Below are 23,018 nucleotides of genomic sequence, written 5' to 3'. Positions count from 1 at the left end.
ACTCGCCTTCCTGCAGAGGCTTTGCACCAGCCACTCTTTATCATTTATGGACACCTCCATCTTCTCAGAAACAAGAGGATGGAGTAGTGGTGCCACTTCAGCTGTGGCTGAATCTCCTCTGTACAAATCCTGCTGCTTCCATAGGGGTTGTGGGGTTGCTGAAAAACGAGAAAAATCATGAAACATAGTTTTTCTGCTAGGACAGTGAAGTAAATGGGGTGAGTGGGTCTCAAGGCAACTGAGCTGTAAGCAGCTCTCACTCCTTGTGTGGGTACATAGTGGCGATCATTGGCCTCCTCGGGCCATGACAACCAGGCAGTTGTGACTTCAAAACATCTTAAATCTGTGGTAGGGTCAGCCTCTTCCCCATTTTTTGGGACTCTTCTCCAACAGAATTATCCAGCTTAGGCTATCCAGTTCTGCACCAATGGAAAGGAGCCTGGAGTTCATAGACATAACAGTTGATACAAAGAGCACTGGTATTTCGAGGCTCAAAAACAAGATAGGAACTCTGAATCTTACAGATTCAGTTATTATGTTAAATTTTAGAGGAAAAATAGGTTTTTGCATTTCTGCTTCACTGCTTTTTGAAAGGTCCTGGATGTAAGAGATGTGTAAAAAAGAGATTATGCCTCTCAGAAGGTTGCTATTATTTAACACTTTACAGCTTTTTAGCTGCTTCTAAGATTGCAGAGCTTCTTGGTCCCTAATAACTTGATAATTTCTTCCATAAATATAAACAAATTGTCCATGCCAACATACAAACAGACCTTTTTTTGTAGCCTCTTTAATTATAGGAAATACCACAGTATGAAAGATTCTTTCCTTTAGCAAAATGGGACAGAAAAACCAGACAAAATGTTACAGAGTAAATAACTAGGGTGTAATATGGGAAAACTACATTATTTTCAACCACCATAATAACAGATTTTAAAATTATGAAATTTTTCCAGGAATTGAATTATTTAGTTAAGAAGCAGACATCATTGTGGCTTTTTTTTTTTTTTTTTGGCATTTACAAAAAAAATATTTTTTTTATAAAAACTTTTATTTAGAAAGGTTTTTCATGGGTATGCATATCTAATAACTTCCTTCTTAGTAATAAGGTGGTGTTCATGACCACTGAAAGGTATAAGAAGTATCTAAATACTTGTGATGGTATTTAGAGCCAAGAATGCTGTCATTGTATTCCTGGTAGGCTTTACTAGGGGTTAGACTGTAACATATGAAGAATTTAGGAAAGCAGTGGCCATCCTTTTTTTTTTTTTTTAATCAATTTTGTGTTTCTAATAAGAGGCAGCTTCTACTATTATATGAAGTTTTGGTACAACAAATATGGTATTTGCTGAAATGACACTTCAGACTTTGTCTCATAAAGACACCGTACTAAGAAGTTGTTCTCCTGTTTCAGTTATATTAGTGGGGGTTTTGGTATCATCTGCTAAAACTTTACATGTCTAGGAGACTCACCACAGGATAAAGTATATTGTAGATATTTCCCCATCTGTGATTTTTGCTTTGTTTGTTTTTGTTTTTGTTTTTGTTTTTGTTTTTGTTTTCATTTTCGTTTTGTTTTGTTTTTTTTAATAAAGCTTATTTCAGTAGAAATTGATCCCGGTTAACTCACAACTGGTCCCCATGCAAGCTGCAAAACCGAACCTAGGCAAGCTAAGGCATGATGGAAAGTGATGCTACTCATCCTGCCTTGAAACCATGTGAGCAGGGCGGTGGGCAGCACCTGCCTCTTGAGCTTGTTCAGCTCTGAGCAGGTCAGAGGTGGACCTGCCCTGTGACTGCCCTGTTTTGTGCCTGGTGGGCACGATGTGCTGCCATGGGGGACTGCTGCTTCATCTGGATCGACAGCCAAGGGAGGAGGCACTGCTCTGCTAGGGCAAGTTCAAGTTCTGCCTGCTGTTCTCTCTCTTTGCCTGCTCCAGGTGTTGAAAAGGAGATGCACAAACAGCAGCACCATCTCCAATTGCCAGCAGTGGAGCAGCACTGAATCAAGCTAATGTGTCAGGCCTGATTAGAAGATTCTCTAGAAACAAAATTTAAACAGCTTGCTGCTTTTATTAAGTTGTAGTCCACTAATATATGGTCAGCTGATGCAAATGAGCTGGTTGAATACTTGTATAAGATCCTACAGGACGACAATACCATCAAGTAAACTTTCCACTCAGAATTGCTGCTGGTTTATGCAAAATGAAGTCAATGTTAATTTTATTCTGGAATAACAGCCAAGACTTACAGGAAATATGTATGGTTAACTTCAACCTCCTAACCATTCCACTACGTCAGTCATATTACCCAGATGTGTAAGTCCAGGAGTATTTTTTGATGCATGTAAATATGTGTGGGTTTTAATTGAATTTGTTTACATGATTTAGAGGACCTGTAAAAGCAGGCATTAATGTACTTAAACCAGGCTATCTGATTTGTGTTCAAGGTTGACTGTACAGCCTTAATGCAGTAGTTTTATCGAGGGTTACAGACTGCCAGCTGAGATACTAATATTTTCATAAACATAATTTTTGTGATCCAGAATCAGCTGTTATAACAGAGATGTCTTTTTCTAATGACCAAGAGTAAAATAGATAGCAATAAAGATACTTTAGTTACCATTAAATCAAATTGTAAGAAGAGGACTCCAAACTGGGTAGGTAGAATTTTATAATAAAATATGGTTCTCTTGTTCTATACCGATATCTGTCAATAGATTCAGAACCCCTGCACCAGTTGGTACTTAAAAAGTTATTTCAGTTGCAGGGACTAGGTATGAAGATATTTTTTCCTACTGTCTCCCAGTGTAGTGGTTTATATTGAGCATTGTAAAATATTAATGGAAGGACTATTTTATGTAGAAAGAGTGACTTTTCATAATATATCACCCCCCTTTGGTGCTTCAAAGGGTCATTGAAATGAAGTGAGGATGTGATTCATGTGTACTTGCTGACACAAGGAAGCAGTTAATATTTTCAGAGCTGATCAGAACAAAGGAAGGATAAACATCCTAGGTTTCATTTAGTTTATGCTCTTTAGCAGTATTTCTACAAACTTCATGCCTGGTACATGGAAAAAGTAGTTCAACTAATGAGTAGAAGGCACAGTAGAGCTTAGAGTAAGAAAAAAAAAATAGCAGGATAGTGCTCTTTCACTAATAGAGTAGAAAGCAGTCTGTGGAACAGAAAAAAATAAAAAGCAGGCTGCTGGACCTGAGCATCTTTAAGTATGTTTTAATGAAAAATTGACAAGACAGACTAGAAAACAGACTTTTTTTACACACGTAATAATGTTCTGAGTAGTTGATGTGTTTGCCAAACTTTATTTGCACCATGATAAGTAATGACAAATTTAAGGAACATATGAATTTGTATTTTTAATTATTTGATAACTTTAAAAAAAATAAAATTACTCTTGGCTTCTGCAAATGGTTATGCAGGTGTGCTACTGCTGGCTTTACATGTGGTTGATGTTTTTGAGTATGTCAGCAGTAGTGAGACTTTTGCCTACTGTTGGTAAGCTTTGTGGCCACAATACATTGGTGAATTTATTACTTCCTATACAATGGGGACACCCTGATACCTTAAAAATGATGCATGGGTAATATGAGAGTCTCTAACACTTTGGTTTTGGCTGTGGTTTCTCCATGCACAAAGGGACTTCCTCTACAACTACGCATGAAACAATGTTTTCAGTTTGGTAGCTGAAATGAATGAATAAAATAATTATATTTGAAGGTTAATTATGAGCATGTTTGTAAGGATGTTTCTTTACTGAACTCTTGTTATTTGAATTAAACTTCTCACTTCTTTGAGGTTCAATAGCAGCATCTCAGAAGCGGGGGAACCAACAGATACTTGAGACCTTGCAAAACGCAATTTTTCTTTCTAAACCTGTAGTTAGCTGGGATTCTTCCCTCTTAGCCTTAACCCCTGTTCAGCTTCTGCCGCCACAGAGAACTGGAGCTTTAAAGTACTTCTGCAGCCTAATCCGGGTGCATTTTTTTGCGAGAGATGTAACGCGTGTCGAAGCAGACCTTGTGTTGGTGTTGCAGGGAGAGTGCTCCGATTCCTCTGCATTTCTGCCCTCTGCTGCTTGCTGATCTCCTCGGCAGAGGTGCCGGCTCCTGCTGCTCCTGCTGCTCCTGCTGCTGCTGCTGTGAATGCTCGCCCCAAGATCCAGGCACCCCGATAGGAACCGCCTGGGCCTGTCCTAAACAAACAGGTCCAGGGGAAAAGGGCAAGCCTAACCTATGCCGTGGCCAAAGCAACAAGCAGAGATGAGGGTTCCCTTTTGTAGTAGGTTGTGGCCTCTCAGCAAGAAGCCAGAAAGTGTCCTTGATGCTTTGGCAAAACTATTCTGGGTGTACCTGTCAGAGTCTTTCTGTTTTACACTGCTTTCAGGAAAACAGCTTTTAAAAGACAAACAAACAAAAGATATTCAATTTGTAAGAATGCCTTTAAATTAATTTTTCTTTTTTTTGCTTGCAATGGAAGTTTCAGGTGGAGAACTTAAAAGCACGTTTAGTCCTAGGGGTGTTAATATAATGAATTTTTTGACAAATTACTGAATATTTGTTTGGCTGCATAAACTTTAAAGCCCAGCACCCAGATTTCTCAGTAATATGACTGTGTATTTTTCCTGTGCTCTGAATATTTGATGCAGGTAAGATTGCTTTTTGAAATTCCATAGTGTCCCCCCTCCCCCCCCCCCCCCCCTTTCCCCTTATCATCAGTAAAAAGTGATGTGTGTCTTCTAGCTGGGATGGATTTTCTGTAGCTCTTTTTGTTTGTTGCTGAAAAGGTTTCAGGAAGAAGAATTTTTTGATACTTTTGATATGTTTGGTAGTCAGAGCTTGGCATTTCTAGCACAGCTTTCTGTTCATACATCCATTTAAAAAATGCAGTGGCTAAATTTTAAATACAAGATGAAAAAGTGCTCTAAAAATTTGTACAAAAACAAATCTTTGTATTTGGAAGCTAAAACAATTTTTTTGGTATGGTCAGGAATATACATCTGTAATTTGATCTTTTTTCCCAGGCCTGTGAAAGATAGATAGGAATGAAAATACAAAATAAAACTGTGCTGTTGGGATAAAATAAATCTGCAGGAAGAAAAATAGTTTGATAACTATGCTGTGGTGTTTTGTCTTTTCAGCTAGATACTATTCCTGCGCTCATGTGTCTTTTAGATTGTATAGATGTGGTGTAAATAAAAGTATGCTGATGTATGTAGGCAGTTTTGTTTGTTCTTGAAATTGTTATCAGAGCTTGAAAAATGTCCCAGCTGTAGAAACTAAAGCTGCCTTACTGATCAGAGGCAGAATGAGAGGACAGATGTTGAGTTTTAAATCTTATTACAACCTGTTATTTCAATAGTGTGGCTAGGTAGGAAATCGTGCCTTAATTACTCTTGAGGGAAGAGTTATGTGGTTTTTTTTTTTTGTTTGTTTGTTTTCTTTCTTTATTTCCTTCTACCCTGTCTTGGCTATTGTGAAATAGCATGCTGTATACAAATCTTTGTGTTCTCCAGCATCTCATTTCACCCCCACATCCTGCCCAGCAGTGATGTCTCACCTTTGGGTGTTGCACATAATTTTTTGAATGGTGAGAGTTGCACTGACCTGTACTGTGTCTGCTGATTGTTGTGATGGACTCATAGGTAGCAGCACTGCAAGGGATAAGATCCACTTTGACTTGTACTTCTTCTTCCAGACTACCAGGGGTCTTTGAGAAGTCTGTTTTCAAACTTGGACAAATCACACTGCTTTGCTTCATAGTCCTTTTTCTCGCAGAAAATTTTCTAATCAAGACCTGGGACTTTAGCTGGTATTAGGAACTTATATTTTAATAGGTGACTAATATCGTGATGCAGTGGAAAATATCCAAGGCAAATCCTCATTTTAGTCAGGAAAAGTATGTGTTCTGCTTACACTGGACTGGGTAATATTGGGAATTCTCACCACCTCATGCACAGAGAAAACAGTCTAAAAATGAAAAACATTTTGTTTTTAAAAGCTAGGATTAAGAATTTTACATGTGCAGCAGTAGAGTAAGAAGTAATTAACAATATAGGCATATCAATCTTGTGAAGTGAGTATGAAAATTAACTTAAATATTCGCTGAAGTTTTCAAATATTGCATCTCATTTTGAATGGACTTTGCCTTAGATGAGACATAAACTCCTGGCTAACTTCACAGTCCTGCATGGATGAACTGCATTTATTGCATGGTTTCAGGTTTTTTCTCAGGTTTGGACATTGAACATAAGATGGCATTGGACAGGAGTGGTTAGGACTAACGTACCCGGGCATCACTCTTGTTGTCTGGGACATTTGAACACTTTGTGTGAATTCAACTAGCTGGAGCTAGTGAGAGTCTTTAGATTTATTTCATCAGGCTGGGAATGGAGCCCAAAGCTGCTTTTATTTGTCATTGTTGTCACTTTGATAAAGGGCTGATAGAATCAGCTGTTCACAGGAGCTTCTCTGGAAGACTGGAGAAAGCTTATTTAGACTCAAACTGTGAGCTTTTTTGACGTTTCTATCCTTGTCAGGGGAAAAGTGGGCTTCTGCATGTATGCCCAAGTAATTGGATAGGCTGATGTCTTTCTGCATTTGCTAAAGTCTTTCTGGTGTTTTGTGTGCTGCTCAGAGCCTTTTGAGCTGCTGCAAATATTGTATGTAAATTGGCAAAAAAGCAGACAAAGTTTCCCAGGTTGTTTTTTTTTTAACAAATGAAAATGTGAGCCAAGGATGACGATGCCATACCTATTTAGCCCTTTCTGGTTTTGTGTGATTTTAAGATTTTTTTCAAATTAGGGATGATTTTTATAGAGACATAAGAGTAGCTATCTAAGAGGACTGAAATATGAAAAATGCATTGATTCCTGTTAAATTACCTAATAATAATGAAAGATTAATAGAAAACCTTTTACTTGAATAATGTCTGTGCATTTTGTATCCATATTGCAAGTCCATCAGAGAGTACAGCTCAATCTAATATTGTATTTCTGTTAGTGGAGCCTAATCAGTTTTCAGTATGTGATCTTACTTTCATGTTTTTTAATCTACTTTTCACTTCAAATTTTGTATGAATGACGAGATTCATTAGTTGAGTGTTCAGAAGAAGTGACTGTTTATGGGTTATCATTGGTTAAACAGGGATTTTTAATTTTAAATGAAGTTTTCTTTAAGGCTTTTCTATGCTACCTAAGCTCATAAGTGAACTGAATTATCAAAACTAAAGTATGTTAATTTGTTATGAATGCACTTTTAATGATTGTTAAGTACAAAATATAAACTTAATATAAGCCATGCATAAAAGCAGCGTTAGCAAAAGGGGATTACTGTATGGTGTTACAGTATATAGTGGAAACTGCTAAATACAAGCCACATTGGAGCATTTTAAAAGAAAATATTGATTTAACTATCAAACTGTTTACTTGGAAATACGGATTTATTGTCAAACTGAGGTTTCTCAGGAACAGCACTAATTCTTGTAGAAAAATCATCATAAAAGCATTTTCTACATTTGAACAGTCAGTTGTGAGTAATATTAAAATATTGGAAAACAACCCGTGTAGGATGACTACATGGGTGCCTCTCCCCTAAAATCCATTTCTACAATGTTAATGAGAAATGCATATGTTTTTACTCAAATGTGTGACTTGAGATACTCATGGTGATTGCTAGATTAGTTTCACAAAAAGAAAAGAAACTCATGCAGGTGAGAGAACTCCTACAAAATTTCTACTGTTGTGATAACTGTTGGAGACTGATAGGTGTAGGGGTTGTATGAGTTTTAGCTCTCTTAGCTAAAACCTGGTGCAAAAATGGCTGTATTTGGAAGGGCTTCTGGCTGTATAGCCTGTGGACTCTGAGCTGGTGAGGTCTGAGCCTTGTAGCACAAGAATGGTTCTGGATTAATACCTCTGTTTCACAACAACCTACACTGTGGAGTAGGAAGGAACAAAACGCTCTTGGGATGGAGTGATGCAGGTCTGCATTCACGGAAGAGCCTCCAAAGGGGACTTGGGACAGTGAGGAGTGTTCACCGTCAGGCATGGCTGTGTCTCTTGCCCTTATCAGCACTTGGCCCACATCTCCTGGCATGGCCTGGTCTGAGCCTGCTGAGCCCTGGCTGTGTGTGAGCTCATCCGTGGCCGCTGAACTGAGTGCCAGGCAGTGGAGCAGAGCCGGTCCGTGTGATGGGAATGCAGCAGCGCCCAGCGTGCGCTGTCCGCACCGCGCGAGAAGCAGAGACCCTCACGGCACTCGGTTTCTGTGTCTAGCATGAGGGGCACATCACTGCTATCTGTAGGCAAGGAGTAGGAAACATACCACAAGCTGCCTCATGCACATACTGAGACTTCCTGTAAGAGGGATTTAAACCACAGAGGTAATAAGCATGCCGTTCAGGAAACTACAGAGCTGCCTTTGGCCTGGTTATGTTATCATGTCTCCATCCCTCTCATGTGGAGCCATAAACCCAACTTCACAGTATGCCTGAATGTGGGACTGGAAACCACTTGGGTTTTGTGATTGCTTGCTTAATTTGACCTAGAGGCATTCAGGTGAAATGCTCACTTCTACAGAAAAACAACATGAATTTTTTTTTGTTTCCCTATGTGCATGAGACAAGGGTGCAATGGATGAGACTAGTTGTTTCTCTTGTTCTAGATGAATAGACGTTCATTATTTTGTGAATCTTTGTAGGTGTGGAGCATATTTCTAACTTCTAAATAAATAACCAAATGAAAGGTATGAAGGACACATTGAAATGAGCATTATCATTTCTTCCTTGAAAGAACAATGATGCTTTCACATGCACCTTAGTAAGAAATACAACAGCCATGGTTTAATAAGAACTGGAGTGTGAACCAACAAAATTGCATGAACAAGTTGCAGTTGGCTTTCAAAATGTTGGTGTCTACAGTGTGTGATTTGTAGGCATTTGCTAAGGCATGTTTATCAGAGCTATATTGAGCTTGCTGCAGTGTTAGTAATCACTTCATATTCCACAAATCTCTGGTTTTGTCTGTGGAATCTTTTTTTTTTTTCTTTCACAGCTGTACAAAGATGAATGAAAAACTCATTTCTTTTAGCATGAAATTGCAACTATTCAGCGGTATTTCTGATGAACTTGATTTTGGCGAGGTCTGCAGTAGGAACACATCATTAAAATAAGAATGTCATGTTACAGGAGAAGTCAGATTAATCCTGCAATACCTGTAAAAACTGAGGTTTGTTCTTGCATAGCTAACTAGCTTTCTGTATGAAATAGGAATCCCTGTAAAGCTTAGTTTGTACTGGTATAGCTGTATCAGTATTAGGATAAGTGTGCCATTGCAGCTTTCTGAATTATGACACCTCTTTGTACTTTTCCTAGATGTAGCTATCTGTAAAAATGTGTAATATGGGTATAAACTTCTTTCATAGCTATGCTATGGTAAATAGTTACAGGGTGTTTATTTATTTGCAGAGTGCATCTACATAATAAAATAGAAATGAGGTTTTCATACAATTCTGCATTTTTAGGGTCATTGATATGTAAGTTGCCAATATTCTGTCAGAGGAATAGCCACCCGAACTATTTCTTGCTACTTTCTGTCTCCTCAAATCTGCTGTCATAACTTCAGCTGTTGTCATACCCTGGTCGACCTTTCCCTGATCTAAATTGGTTTTTAACAGTAGCTTCTGTAAAATTGACATAGTTATGATAGGATCATAATCAGGGGAAAATAAATACATAGAAGAATATTGTAAAAAGATTAATATTTGTTGAAATTAAACTCCATATAGTGTGGGGTGGTTTTTAGAGACTATTACCTACATATGTAATCTGTCATTATGTGGAAAACTTTAAAGAGAATGGTTAGTGTATGTTGTGTGTTAAAGGATTGACAGTGGTCCCCAAAATAAGAGTTGAAATAGGTGTTTTTTCTGTTGCCTGTGCAATTGCTCACAAGTGTCTATTGAAAATGCTGCAGCTGTAGAGAATACCTATAAAGACCCTGCTCTGGTATGGCTGAAAATTTTATGAACCACATTGTGACATTTACAATCTGAAAAAAGCTTCATGTTCCTACATAATCATAGCTAATGCTTTTATTATCACTAGAGGGCAGTAAATACAAACACTGAATTACGTATCTTATCAGAATGTGTTAATTTTTTCTTTGTTTTTTTTTTTGTTAAATTTAAAATAACAAGGGAGCCTTACTCTTTATTAAACACCTTAGCTCCTGGGTTTTACTACATATTTCCCCTAAAATAGTTCAAAGGAACATCGTCATCTCAGTTTGTTTAGCAACATATAATTCTTGTATTTTATGCATAAGAATTCTATATTCCAAATAAAAAAATCTGAAAAATGATACTGCATAGGCTATTCCATAATTTTTAACAAATGTAATTCGGACAAGCTGAAGGCTTCCAAGAAAACCCTTTTAAAGTAGTATAATCGTGCTGCAGTTACCACACTTAAAACTTTCTTCAAAAGAACTGGAGATAAGTTCTACTTATGATCATCAGTTCTCAGCCACCAGTGAAGTTCATCTCTCATTGATATCAGCATGAGACACAGCTTTGTATCTGTCCCTGCAGCTCACTTAGTGTGTGGCAGCTGGTCGCCACAGCTGAAGCAACTTCTCGTACTTGTAAAATTACTAATTGATTGGGACTTTTTACTTAAATCCTACAGTTTCTCTTCTGGATTCGAACCCAGAGAATTTTGGTGAGGCTGGTTGATTCAGCATAGTTTTCTTGTCTCTGGCTGTCCTGCTGCTTCCTCTAGTCTGGTTCTCGGTTTTGGCTGAGTCCATCCACATGCTCTTGCTTGCTGGATGAAATGACCATTCTTTTCTGCTGTGGTCTTCCAGCACTGAGTAGACTCTCCATTCTGTGGGGAAGCTTTGGTGGTGTACATACCAGCACAACTCACAGATGGAGCTGGCTAGTGCTGTGAGAACAGTGCTGCGTTTGTGACGGGTAGGAGCTGGATTTGGCACGGGTGGTTTTTGCTGTTCTCTGATGTGCGAAGGTCAGCCTAAAAATCATAGAATCATAGAAATGTTTGGGTTGGAAGGGACCTTAAAGATTATCTAGTTCTAACCCCCTGCCACAGGCCTTATTTTTTCATGTTTTCAAAGGCTCTTCATTTGGCTTATGGGGATTGTTCAGGCTATCTGTTCTTGTTTGTAATGCATACAAGAAATTGTTTGTAATGCATTCAAAAATCTTGAAAACTAAAACTGGTGATATGCTTAGATGTCTACTTCTTTGCTTTACTTTTTGCTCCTAACTAGACAAGATGCGCTACATCCAGCACACTTGTATTCAGAATTGATGCTCAGACACCTCTCAAAACGTTCTTAGTGCAATTTCATAGTCAAGCCAAGGGGCTGCATTTGAGAGCACTGCTCTTCTCTCAAAGCTAAGAACAGTTTTGTATTACCCATCACTTATCTGTAGTAGGAAAGACCAAGGTGGTAAGTCTCCCATGTGACAGTTCATTCAGTTCATGCAACTGAATCACAGAGTCAGAGAGTAAGGTTGAAAGTGACCCCAGTGGGTGTCATCTGGTCCCACCTTTTTGCTCAAGCAGGACCATCCTGGAGCACATTGCATGGGATTGAGTCCAGATGGTCCTTGAATATGTCCAGTGAGGGAGACTACACAGCCTCTCTGGCAGTCTGTTCCCGTGCAGTCACCCACGTAGTAAGGTTCTTCCTCATGTTCAGGGTGAACTTTCTGTGCATCAGTTTCTGCCCATTGTCTCTTGTACTACTGCTCGGCACCACTGAGAAGAGCCTGGTCCATGCTTTTAACATCCTGTCTTCAGATATTGTACACATTGATGAGGTTCCCTCTCAGTCCTTTCTTCTTGAAGCTGAACATGCCCAGCTCCCTCAGCCTTTCATTGCAAAGGAGATGCTCCAGCCCCTAAATCATCTTTGCTTCCCTCTTCCAGACTTGTCCCATGTCTCTCTTGTCCTGAGAAGCCCAGAACTGGACACAGCACTCCAGGTGAGGGGCTGAATAGAAGGGCAGGATCACCCTCTGTGACCTGCTGGCAAAGCTCTTCCTACTACACCCAGGGTACCACTGACCTTCCCTGTGTCATCTTAGTGCGTGTTGGCTTCAGCCCAGTTGGTTTGAAGCAGTTTCAGCTGCCTTTCATTGCTTCTTGTTGCTTCTTTGGTGCTAGAGAATCAGGTCTGGTGTGCTGTGTTTTCTTATTTTCAGAATTCTCCACAGTAGCTGTGGGCTTAGAAGTTAAATAGACTGAGGTTTTTCTTTTATTACAGAAGATTTTCTCTGTCACATTAATAATATTTGCAAGTTTTTTTCCCTACACAATGTACATAATAGAAATTAGGAAAAGATACACTAAAGCTGTGTGACTGTTCCATTACATGTGTTGCCAGAATAAGGGGCTATAGAGCCTCTCTTTTTGTTTAGAGGCACAGAAGACAGGGATTTTTGGGGGTGACAGTATCACTATGAAATGCCCTGTTGACATACTCTTCAGGGTTCCTGCTTTCCTCAGGGTAGTTTACCTAGTCATGAACCGTGTTCCTTATTGATGATGTCCTTGCAGACATTAAATTCCCTGAACTGTATGTAGTTTTCCCCTTAAATTCCCTGAGCTGTAGTTTACATCAATGATGTCAACATTCTAAACAAGCAAGACTGCTGGTGGTGACTTTTACACCTTCACAGTTTATCCCAAGAATGACTGCTCCTCCCAATTTCTGTTCTCAGGAAATTTTCACACTGTAAATCATCACAGTAGTGATGTAATTGCAGATTATCAAGGAAGATATTTAGTACCATAGAACAGTTTTGAGTCATGCAAAACCTTACTTAAAACAGTCCCATTAGATGAAGACAGACTGTTTATGACCATTAGGAATGAGTCTATAATCAGATTCTTAGCCCACTCAATGTATCTTCTCTCAACATTGGGACTGGTATAGAATATTTTACAGTTATAGATCAAATGCTCTATGACAGCTCAAGAATATTACATGTTCAAACACATAAATGATAGGGACTGGTATTAATTACACTTTTATATCTCACTTCCTTATCGAGGAAAAACATGGAATATGCACATATCAGCTTTTCTGCCATTATACCTGGGACCGGGGTTTCATGAAGTGGTCTGAATATACCTGTCCATTCTGCTTGGGAATTTTAATTAGCACAAATTAACATTTTTAAAGTCTTTAAAAGTATGCTAAAATGGAACATTGCAGCTCCTGGGATTCCTGCCAGGTCACATTTGTTAAGGGTGCTAGGGGACTTCATCATCTTTGAGTCCTTCAAGGATATTTTCTTGATTCTTTCAAAACACATAACAGTGCTCATTAAAAACTTCTCTTTTTTTATGAATTGTTTTATTATTCGCTTACTATAATTTCAAATTGCACTTTCCCATTTCCATATACTTTGATTGATTGGAACCATTGTAGTAAATGTCATTATATCTTTCCTCCTTCATGTTTTATCTTCATGGATGCATATTTGTACAAAAAACAAGAATCTCTACATTTTGTTTTTCTTATCTTGAATTCCTTTAGATATTTAGTTAGTGGCAGCTATTTGCCATGCACTCATCTATCCAGCATAACCTCCTCTAGTTATTCCATGATCGTAACCTGGGAATATAGGAGGAAAATCAACTAAAACCGTTCTTGTAAAAAAGAGCTGGTGACAAATTCCTGACTCTCCACATCTACGATCATGCTGCCAAAGTCAGGAGGCATGCTTTCTAAATCAGTGAAGTCATACCATTAAATTCTATAACAGCAATCATCAATTTTATGAGGTTGAGACTATGAGTCTTGAAAAAATACCAGTCAGTAATAAGCAGTGTGTATCAGGTGTAATTGCCTACTACCAGTATAGTTAATAAGGAGGTAGAGTGAATTGATGTAACGTATATTTACATTGGAGGGAAATGATTTTTCCTGTTTTTATATCAAAATGACCTAGCAAATATCTTGATAAACACCATTCTTCAATAAATTCAACCAACTGTAACTCCGTAATTCTTATAGATGTATCTTTGTCTCATACATTAGTGGAGTAGAAAAAAATTTTGATTTTTTTTTTTAATACATGCTTAACATCTGGTGTAATTTACATACCAGCCTTTTTAAATATTTCTTATCTGAATCAAGTTCTTTTGGGAACAGTTCTTTGGGAAGAGTTGTTAATATTTCATGAGGAAACAGCCTCTAGTAGCAAAGTAAGAAAAAAATATTTAAGACTTGACTTTCTCGTGTCTTCTCATACAACCTATTGCAACCAAAATTTCATACCCACATGCTTCATTCCTAAAGCAGCTAAAAGTTATTTTACCATTTTCTAAATCATGCTTGAAATTGCTTCCTGAAGAAAGGTGTCATTTTTCGAGTTCTGTGTTGATGCTGGGTAGGTGGCAGCAGTGCTCTCTTGTGGATGATAGGAAGACAACGAAGGGCAAATGTAGAGAAGTTTTATATTCAGCATTATGAAGTTGAGCTGGAAGAATCAGGAGAAATATTTTCTAAAAGTTCCTTTTGACTTCTTTAATGCCTAGACTGACACTCTGAATACTAGACAATCTTGCTGAGTGTCTAGTAACCCCAGGTCTGTTTTCAAATCTTAATTGTTTTATATAAATCTAGCTTCATCGATTCAGACCAAGTATAACTGTGAATATTAAAATGTGTCAGAAATGTTTTATATTATCTATTTTAAGGCAAGCCTTCCACATGAAAATACTTTAAGTACTGATAATCTGTTGATTGTATCCTGTTGTCATACTGCTCTAGGTTTCTCTGCTGTAAGGAAGAGATTTGCTGATATCATTTTTTGCCCTAATGATCTTTACAGGCTCAATTATTTTTGAAGCATGTAGTGTTGCTGACTGCTTCAGCCAAAACCTCTCGTATGACCATTCTCAGTCAGCATCTTCCAGCAAATCAGCAGTGTGGGATTAGGCTGAGCGCTGCACCTCATTCAGCTTGTTCTTAGGCATTTGCCCATTGTCACTCTCCCTTTCTTTTGACACGACAAAGACTCAGAAATTTGCTGCAGTAGTGCATGTGCCTTGCACAGAGTGGAGCAAGATAATCAGAGAACCATAGAATGGCTTGGGTTGGAAGGGACTTCAAAGATCATCTAGTTCAAACCCCCCCTGCCGTGGGCATAATGTATTCCTCCTTTCAGGTTTTGGTCTCTGAGTGGCAGATGGTGGGATCTTTTATTTAATGCTTGAGTCAGCTCACTGACACACTCCACTTTCAATCAATCCCTTCTTTTTTTCAATCAATGCCTTCTTTTCATGATGTATAGCTGTAATTGATTATAATAATCTGCTGAGGCAAAAAGAGCAAAAGTTTAATAAATACAGTGAGAATTTGAGGATCTTATTATCTCACTTCTTACATCTCCATGGAAGCTTAACATTTTCTGGGAATTGTAAGACATGTGACTTGCTTTAGCATAATAGTAACTGCATTTATCTCTTTAAATAAAAAAGCATTAGCAGCCTGGCCCAATAGTCTGAGGTAGATCAGTTTTTAATGTAGATGGCATAAAAGCCAAAAAAATTTTCATTGTTTAAGTACACCATAAACTACTCAAGAAATGAGATAGATCTCTGGGTTTCTTTCCCATAAAAAACACCTCAAAATATACTTTTCTTCCATATAAAAAAATAAACCCACTAGGCAAAGCAGACAGATGTTTGCACAATACTAATTTTGACTGCTTGGATAGCGTGTCCATTGAAAACTGGTAAATGCTGCTGAAGTGACGAGACTTTAGCCCAATTATTTTTGAATGGCATGTGAATGCTGCAGGCAGGGATGCCATTAGGAAAGGACATTTGCTGTGAGGGGAAAAAAAAAAAAAAGAAAAAAAATAAATATCCCATGCCCAGGAGAGTCCCCAGAATCAGCCAATGGGAAATTACTGTACATCATGATACCAGCCCTGTGGATTTATATCTTTTAGGGTGACACACTATTGGCTGCTAGTATGGCTGTATGGGAGGGATTGCTGCCACTGTCTGTAGCATCCTCTTCAGGTCCTTATTTGGTAGCTGTTGATAGAGCAAGTCTTTGAGCAGCTGAGCATCTTGACATACATTATTCATTAAATCCTGGTGTTCAGGAAATATGCATATCCCTAGCTCTTCAGAAATTTCTTCAGCTCGTACAATATGTGTCTTCAACGTTGCCTCTGAGTGCTTGGAGTTTCACAAATGGCATTTATACAGTCGGAAGACCACACGGTTGGATTTCATTTCAGTATGCCTCCTGAGCACACAGTTGCTGAGGACCTGAAGACCAGCACAAAGAATTAGGAGAGGGAAGACAGAATCTTTATTCTTGGAAGTCTTTTGCAGTGTCAGATAGCAAAGAACTGATAGCTTAGATTGGTAGTATAGCAAAAATCAAAAATGCCTGAGGCAAATTATTTACTCTCAGTTTCTTGGGGCTACATAAAGGTAGGATTTTGTTTTACCTTTTAAGAACTTTGATTTATGGTGCATGATTGCATGATCACTGCATAGTGTGAGGATTTGTGGATGATATGATTATGAATAATTTGAAGTGAAAAATATGACAACAAGCCTTTGTTCAGCAAGAAGAATGAACTGCACAGTATAGTATTTCTTAGAAACTGTACTGGGACTTTAAAAATAATATTACTTCAGTGAATGATTAGACCAAGCCTAAAGCCAAAAAAATTCAGAAGAGTTTTGTGTTCTTTCAGAAAAAGGTTGCTACAAATCTGTATTTCTAGCCACTAAAAGGTTTTAAAAAACTCCAAATACCTCAAACAGAGATACTATACAATAGAAGAGAGCATGAGTAAAGAAGCTGAGGATAATGGGTGGATGCATGACTCATACGGGTTTTAATAGCTGAAGAAAGGTGAAATTATGAACACTGTGTTTCAACAGCATTTTTGTAGCCTCTGTGAGTGTGACAGCTTATTGATGAAAACATTGGAAATTGCCATCTTTTAATACTGATCTATATTGTTATCTGGGGCAGTGTGAACTAGCTTGAAATAGCAATACTGCTAGAAAATGGAATTAAATAAGCTTTATCTCTTTTATGGAAAAGTTTTGCATCAAGGAGTTAAATCAGTATGCCTGTCAACACGCAGAACTGGAATGCACTTAATAGAAAACCACATCTGAGCTTTGGTTTATCCCTAAAAAATTATGTTTGTGCTTAAGAAAAAGGCTGCTGCTTGTATACTTTTATAATTGCTATCGAGCGTGTAAAAAGAAATAAATTTTCCTGTGCTTGACATACAATAATTGTACCAAATAATTCTGCTTTAAAGAAATTCTGATTTCTCCTGAACTAAATAAGGCATATGTTGAATTAAGTTACTAAAATTGCTAAAAATAGCACAACACAATTGAATTTGCGTAATTGAATTTCTTTTATTAATACCTACATTAGATATATGTCTTTTAAAATAGAAGTGCAAAGCCTAATTATGTCCAACTATGAGTATTTTTAGCTAATGCTGAATTGTTACAATATATTATCAAGGATTTTGATCAGTCATCTGTGAAGAAATTCATTCCATTATGCTAGCTAGGTAGATTACTTTCTTGTTTGCCAAAACAATAAGATGAAATTACTTTGCATTTCAACTAAAAGTAATTTGTTGTAATTTACTAGAAAGTATGTCCTGCATTTCTAGGCAGCTGTTGTCATGTTCGTCTTGCTAAATCAGAAATATTCAATCACCAATTAAAAAAAAAATTAAAGTTCACTCATCTGTTTATCCTTTAGAATTCATAGACTTTTTTTCTAATTGAAGTTTAGCAGAGACCATGGTATAATTGAGTACACATGGGGAAAAAATGTTCTTTTATGGAGAGTGTCCTGAACTGTCTGCAGCCAAGGATTTTAGTTTAGTCGTCCTTGAGCACAATTTTATTACAGCACTTTTTGAGAGAAAAAATGTGAGAAGAAGAAAAGACGTTCTGTTTTTTGTGACATTCAAAACAATTATGTAGAGAATTCATAAAATTCTGACAATTGAAATATCTTTTTCGCAGATTGTAGTAAAAGATATAAGATGTATCTTATTCTCATTGTTTGTAATATAAGATATAACGTTGCATATGTTTCTATCCCTTATTATTTACATATTTCTGAGTGCTTCAGGCTATACTTTATCTCCTGTGAATTATATTTTGGAAAATGTGAATGTTTACCCCTGGTTTTTGTTGAGTACCTTTTACTGAATAAAATCAGCTCCACTCATTTTGGTGACATCACAATGACAGCCTTAGATATATCTGCCTTTCTGCAGCTTATTACAAAAAACAGTGCCTGGCCTTGATACTAATTAAACCCATGGGCTTCCAACACAAACCTTTAGCTATTAAGAATGCTGTTTATGTATCTAGAATGCTTTTAAAATCAAAGATAGTTTTGCATCCATAAGCAGTACAGACAGAAGCCTTATGTTAATTTGTAAGGCTGACTTATTTAAAATTCCTTGTTATATTGTAGAATACAAACTTTTAAAATCTAGTAATATAATATAGTTCATTCATTTTGAGATGAAAGCATATTCTAAAAATAACATTGGTAGTTATTTCAGAAACAAATAGTCATGTAAGTTGAATGTTCCAAGTATTAGTAGTATGTTCCATGGATGTAATCTATTTCTTGTAAGTTTTTAGAAATGTTACCTGGAAAAGAAGCAGCCACAAAGGCTGAAACTGGGATCTTTGCCCCAAGGGTTTGGGAGCTAGTGCTATGAGAGTCCTCTGTCACTTTTAGCATTTTTATTCCAGCCTCCTCTGGGCTTGGGACTTGATAAATGCTCAAACTGAAGGCCAGGCAGGACTGGGCTTTTTGGTCCAAGTTTCACCTTCAGTATTGGTGCCAAAGGCTGTGTTGGAGGCAGCCTCTTTACAGTCCCTGGGATGCAGCAGGTTTCTCTACAGGAACAGAAAGCCTGTGTGGAAGAGACCCTGCTGCTGCAGAGAGTCTACAGCAAAAATGGTTCTGTGTGCTTCCTCCTGACACAGCTAGTTGCTGGCTTCTTCTTAAGCTCTTTGTTATTTAGTAAAGAACTTTACACAAAATTTGTAAAATCCTCTAAAGTGTAAACAATAACCTCAATATATATGAAGCGTGTAGTGCAAACTTATTCATGGCCATAAATCAACTCTATTTGGATCTTGGAGTTGGTGATTCTTTCTAACATAGGTTCAAATTCTTCCAAAAAATGTACCAATGCTCTGGTTGCTGTCTGGGAACATGGTTACTCCAAAAGTTTGTCTGTGTTTTTCTGTGTGTCTTTGCTGGCATCAGGAAAGTATCCTATTTTTCAAAAGAATTCCTCCATGTATGCTTATCCTAGGCTGACAGCAGTAATATAGATACAGAGATATGCACATGTTGGGCTTTAGCCCAGAAAGACCTAAACTACAAACCTCTTCTTTGGAACTTTAAACAATTAGGAAATTGTTCTCAGTTCATTATCATTAATGTATATACCTTTATTCTCATGTATTACAGTTTTTGCTACAGCAGACTTTTCAGGTATATAAAGGGAGATAAAGGTGCACATCTACTCTTTTCACTTTAGAGACATTTTTAATGTTATTTGAATGCTCTGCTTGTATTTGTGTTGAGGGCTCTGCTTCTTATTCCCCCCATCCCCCTAACCCCAGCTGAGATTAAAATCTAAAATAAATAGAAACAAATGAGATTTAAAAAATTCTGCTTAGGGAAATATTTTTGGGGTATTTTTTAGAAAAGACCTTATGGCTCCATTGCTCTGACATTAGTATTTGGCAATGAAGAACTGTATAATTGACTTAATGGGCATTTTATTGCCAGTTCATTTTCAGAGTGATTTTCTAAGAATATATTCAAGGATTGCTGTATTCCAAAGGAATGTATGTGTCATTTTTCCAACCTAACAATGCCTACTGGGATGTGTGAAAATCTTTCTTAGAAAAATACAATATATGCATAGATCAGCCAAAAACCTCTGCTTCCTCCCCATGCTGAGCTCGCATATCATAATTAAATTTATGATTTGAATGTTTGTTAATAACAAGAGTTTTGATCTTTATAATTTATTTTCTTGAATTTGGAAAGTATATGGCATTCAGATTTTTAAAATTCTTATTTGGAGTATCATCTTTAATATTTACTGCTGTTAGGAACAGGGTGGTTTTATGTCCTCTGACTTGTTTTGAACATAACATGCAACATGTTATTTTCAGGAGGCCAAATTATGAGATTGTGGATTCTAGATAAGTTTCAAGCACTTTTGGGTGTTTCTTGGATAAATAAAACATTGTTGGCTCATGGATGTAACCACCTTCTCTTGTTGGCAATAAGAGCTTGAGGGAGCCATTTGAGAGGCAAACTTTTCATTACAAAGTAATTATGCAGAGCTGCGTAAGAGTTATTATGTATGGGTGCACTTGGGCCCAAATTAAATCTTTGAGAAATAGGTCAAATTGGGAAAAAAAATAGGGTTAAATTTGTTTTTGTTGTTTTGTTTGTTTTTATCTTAGAAAAAGGGGTTTTTTCCTCAAAAGGCAAGTTATGAAATGTAAGCGGACTGAGTAATGTACAGATACAGTGAAACAGAGTATAAACAAAAAAATGCCTGAATGTCTTGATTGCTGTTTGTCTCTCATGTTTGATTTTTTTAATATTCTCAAAGAGCATTATTGTTCTGCATCAGCAACTGCTGTCTGCATATGGTCTTCAGCTTCATCTGATTCAATGGCAATGATGGTTGTAAGGCTTTGTCAGATAATTAGAAAAATCAAAACAGTTCTCTAAACTCCTGCTTAGTCCAGAAGTTTTCATGTCAATTAAAGTTTTGGTCCTGTGGCGTCAGCAACATGTGAAAGAGTATGAGGAAATTGTGCAGCTACAGTTCTTCAAAGCCAAAGGCATCTCCAATTGAATTTGCTCTCAGCAGGAGGGCCTTGCAGAGGCTGAGGGACTTGTTCCACTTTACACCCTTGTTCAGCAGTAACACAGACTATTCTGCAGTTCTCATGCAGATGGTTGAGTTTGCCTGTTCTACTGACTTGTGGGGTGATGGCAGGTGGGAAGATGAGGGTTTGCATCAGATTAGTGGGGAACACAGCACTAGAAAAGAGTGTCATGTACCTTCCATTTGCTATGGATATTCATACAAAAAATACTGAGCTGAAAATTCTTAGAGAATATATGCTCCAGAAGTTCCATAAGATGATTCCCAGTATGCAATAACAAACCTCTCTACCCACTCCACGCATTTAAATTTATTATTTGGGAGGAAAAAAAATCCTTCCTATTTCCTGTGTCAGGTACCTGCAAATACTGATTAGTTCCTCTTTCAAAGCTGGAAAACCTTTAAGGAGACATTCTGAAGAGTACATGCCAGTGGTGGCTAGAGGGTCGTTTTTTTCCAGAGTGTGGAACATGACACAATTATTGTTTTTCTGCAGCAAAAACAGCAACACCAAGTTGGATATTATGCAGAAGTGTTTACTAGGAAACAACCAGGGAGATGAGGATCTATCGAAGTTAGAATCCAGTGAACTAGCTAATGAAATTTAGGAAGAGAGAATATTGAAGTAGTAATGGATAAACTGATGACATGCCTGGAAGTTAATGTGGTTTTGTCAACTCCTGACATATTATTAATATTCCTGTACTCAATATTTAATTTGAAGCTGCAGTCTCTGGATGCCATCCAGAGACAAGCTATTCCATGACATCTTCAGTTTTTGTCTTATATATTACAGTTTCTCACCTTTTGTGGGAACAGAAGAAAAAGTGTGTACGCACTTAAGTGTGCTAAGTGTTTAAAAGTTTAAAGACAGACTTTTAAGAAAAAGGTCTTGGTATTTTTAGACCAAGCAATAAAATTTTCACTTTATTGTTTCATAAACTTGGCTTGATTTTTCTACATTTGACATTGGTGACAAACATTAGGCGTTGCTGAAGAGGTTGTGACTGTTTTTTTCTGGAATGCTTAGCTCTGTAGTTCTTATAGTATGTGTAGCTGTGTTGGCAGTATGGTTCTAATTTTCAGACATGTGTTGAGCACTTCCTAGCACATGAGATCAAGGCTGAGCCTTTGGCTTGAGACTAAAGTAGGATTCAGTCTTTTTAGTTCTGGAACTTCCTGAGCTGATAGCATGTCAGGATGGCAGGAAAAATGCAGTGGCTAATGGTTAGAATGTTTTATTAAAGGTAATTTTTTGGGCATATTGTAAGCCATATGGTAATTGCTGGCTTAAGAAGATATTGTGAAGAATATAACACCTCTCATTATGCAAGGCTACTTTGAAGAAATAGCTTTGATGATTCCAGGGAAATGCGAATGGGATAGTTAATATTTACTACAGTGGTTCATCTCCTTTGAAGAAGAGTAAACTATAAATTACCAGTTTTCAACACAGAGGAATGTTTACATGTATATACTCTAAGGGTAGCTATTCCTTGGTATAGGGGATAGTCATGACTGCATGGAGAAGGTAAAAGGTGATTCCGAAAGTTGCACGAATAATTTTGCTTTGTAAAGAGAAAAGATGACTGAGAAATCTAACAACAAAATTAAAGGATGGCACAATAGGAGGCAAAATTCAATAGTGACAGATGCATGCTAATTTTCATTGGCAAGAGTTGGAATTATTTGTAAGTATTGCTGCCTTTTGTTTATTGGTAATATCAAGGCAGAGCTACAGTCAATGAAAACGCATCTAAGACAGTGAGACCTGTACTATGCGATTTACTGTGAAGCATAATACCACAGGATATCATTTCACCCTGAAGTCTAGAAGGAATCAAGAAAGGCTCAGTGATTTGTACCTAATTAATTTTACATTCAATGGAATATTAGTATCTGCTTCTATCCTATAGACTGCCTAGAGTGAATTGCTAACTAAGAGGGAAAGAGAAGGTGTTTCCACAGATGGGTATTTTCTACCCCAATGTTTCTTGGAAATGCT

The 23,018-nt window shown here is 37.4% G+C and overlaps 1 protein-coding gene across 3 annotated transcripts in view; it reads left to right on the top strand.

Annotated features, from left to right (window-relative positions):
* The window catches only part of PDE4D (phosphodiesterase 4D), a gene marked incomplete at its 5' end in the record, with an annotated part of 314,585 nt that overhangs the window by 273,773 nt on the left and 17,794 nt on the right, over nucleotides 1-23,018 (top strand). The window lies entirely within an intron of this gene.

The sequence above is a fragment of the Fringilla coelebs genome (assembly GCF_963513975.1).
Source record: "Fringilla coelebs genome assembly, chromosome: Z".
Classification (NCBI taxonomy): domain Eukaryota; kingdom Metazoa; phylum Chordata; class Aves; order Passeriformes; family Fringillidae; genus Fringilla; species Fringilla coelebs.
This window is presented reverse-complemented; position numbering and strand designations above follow the sequence as displayed.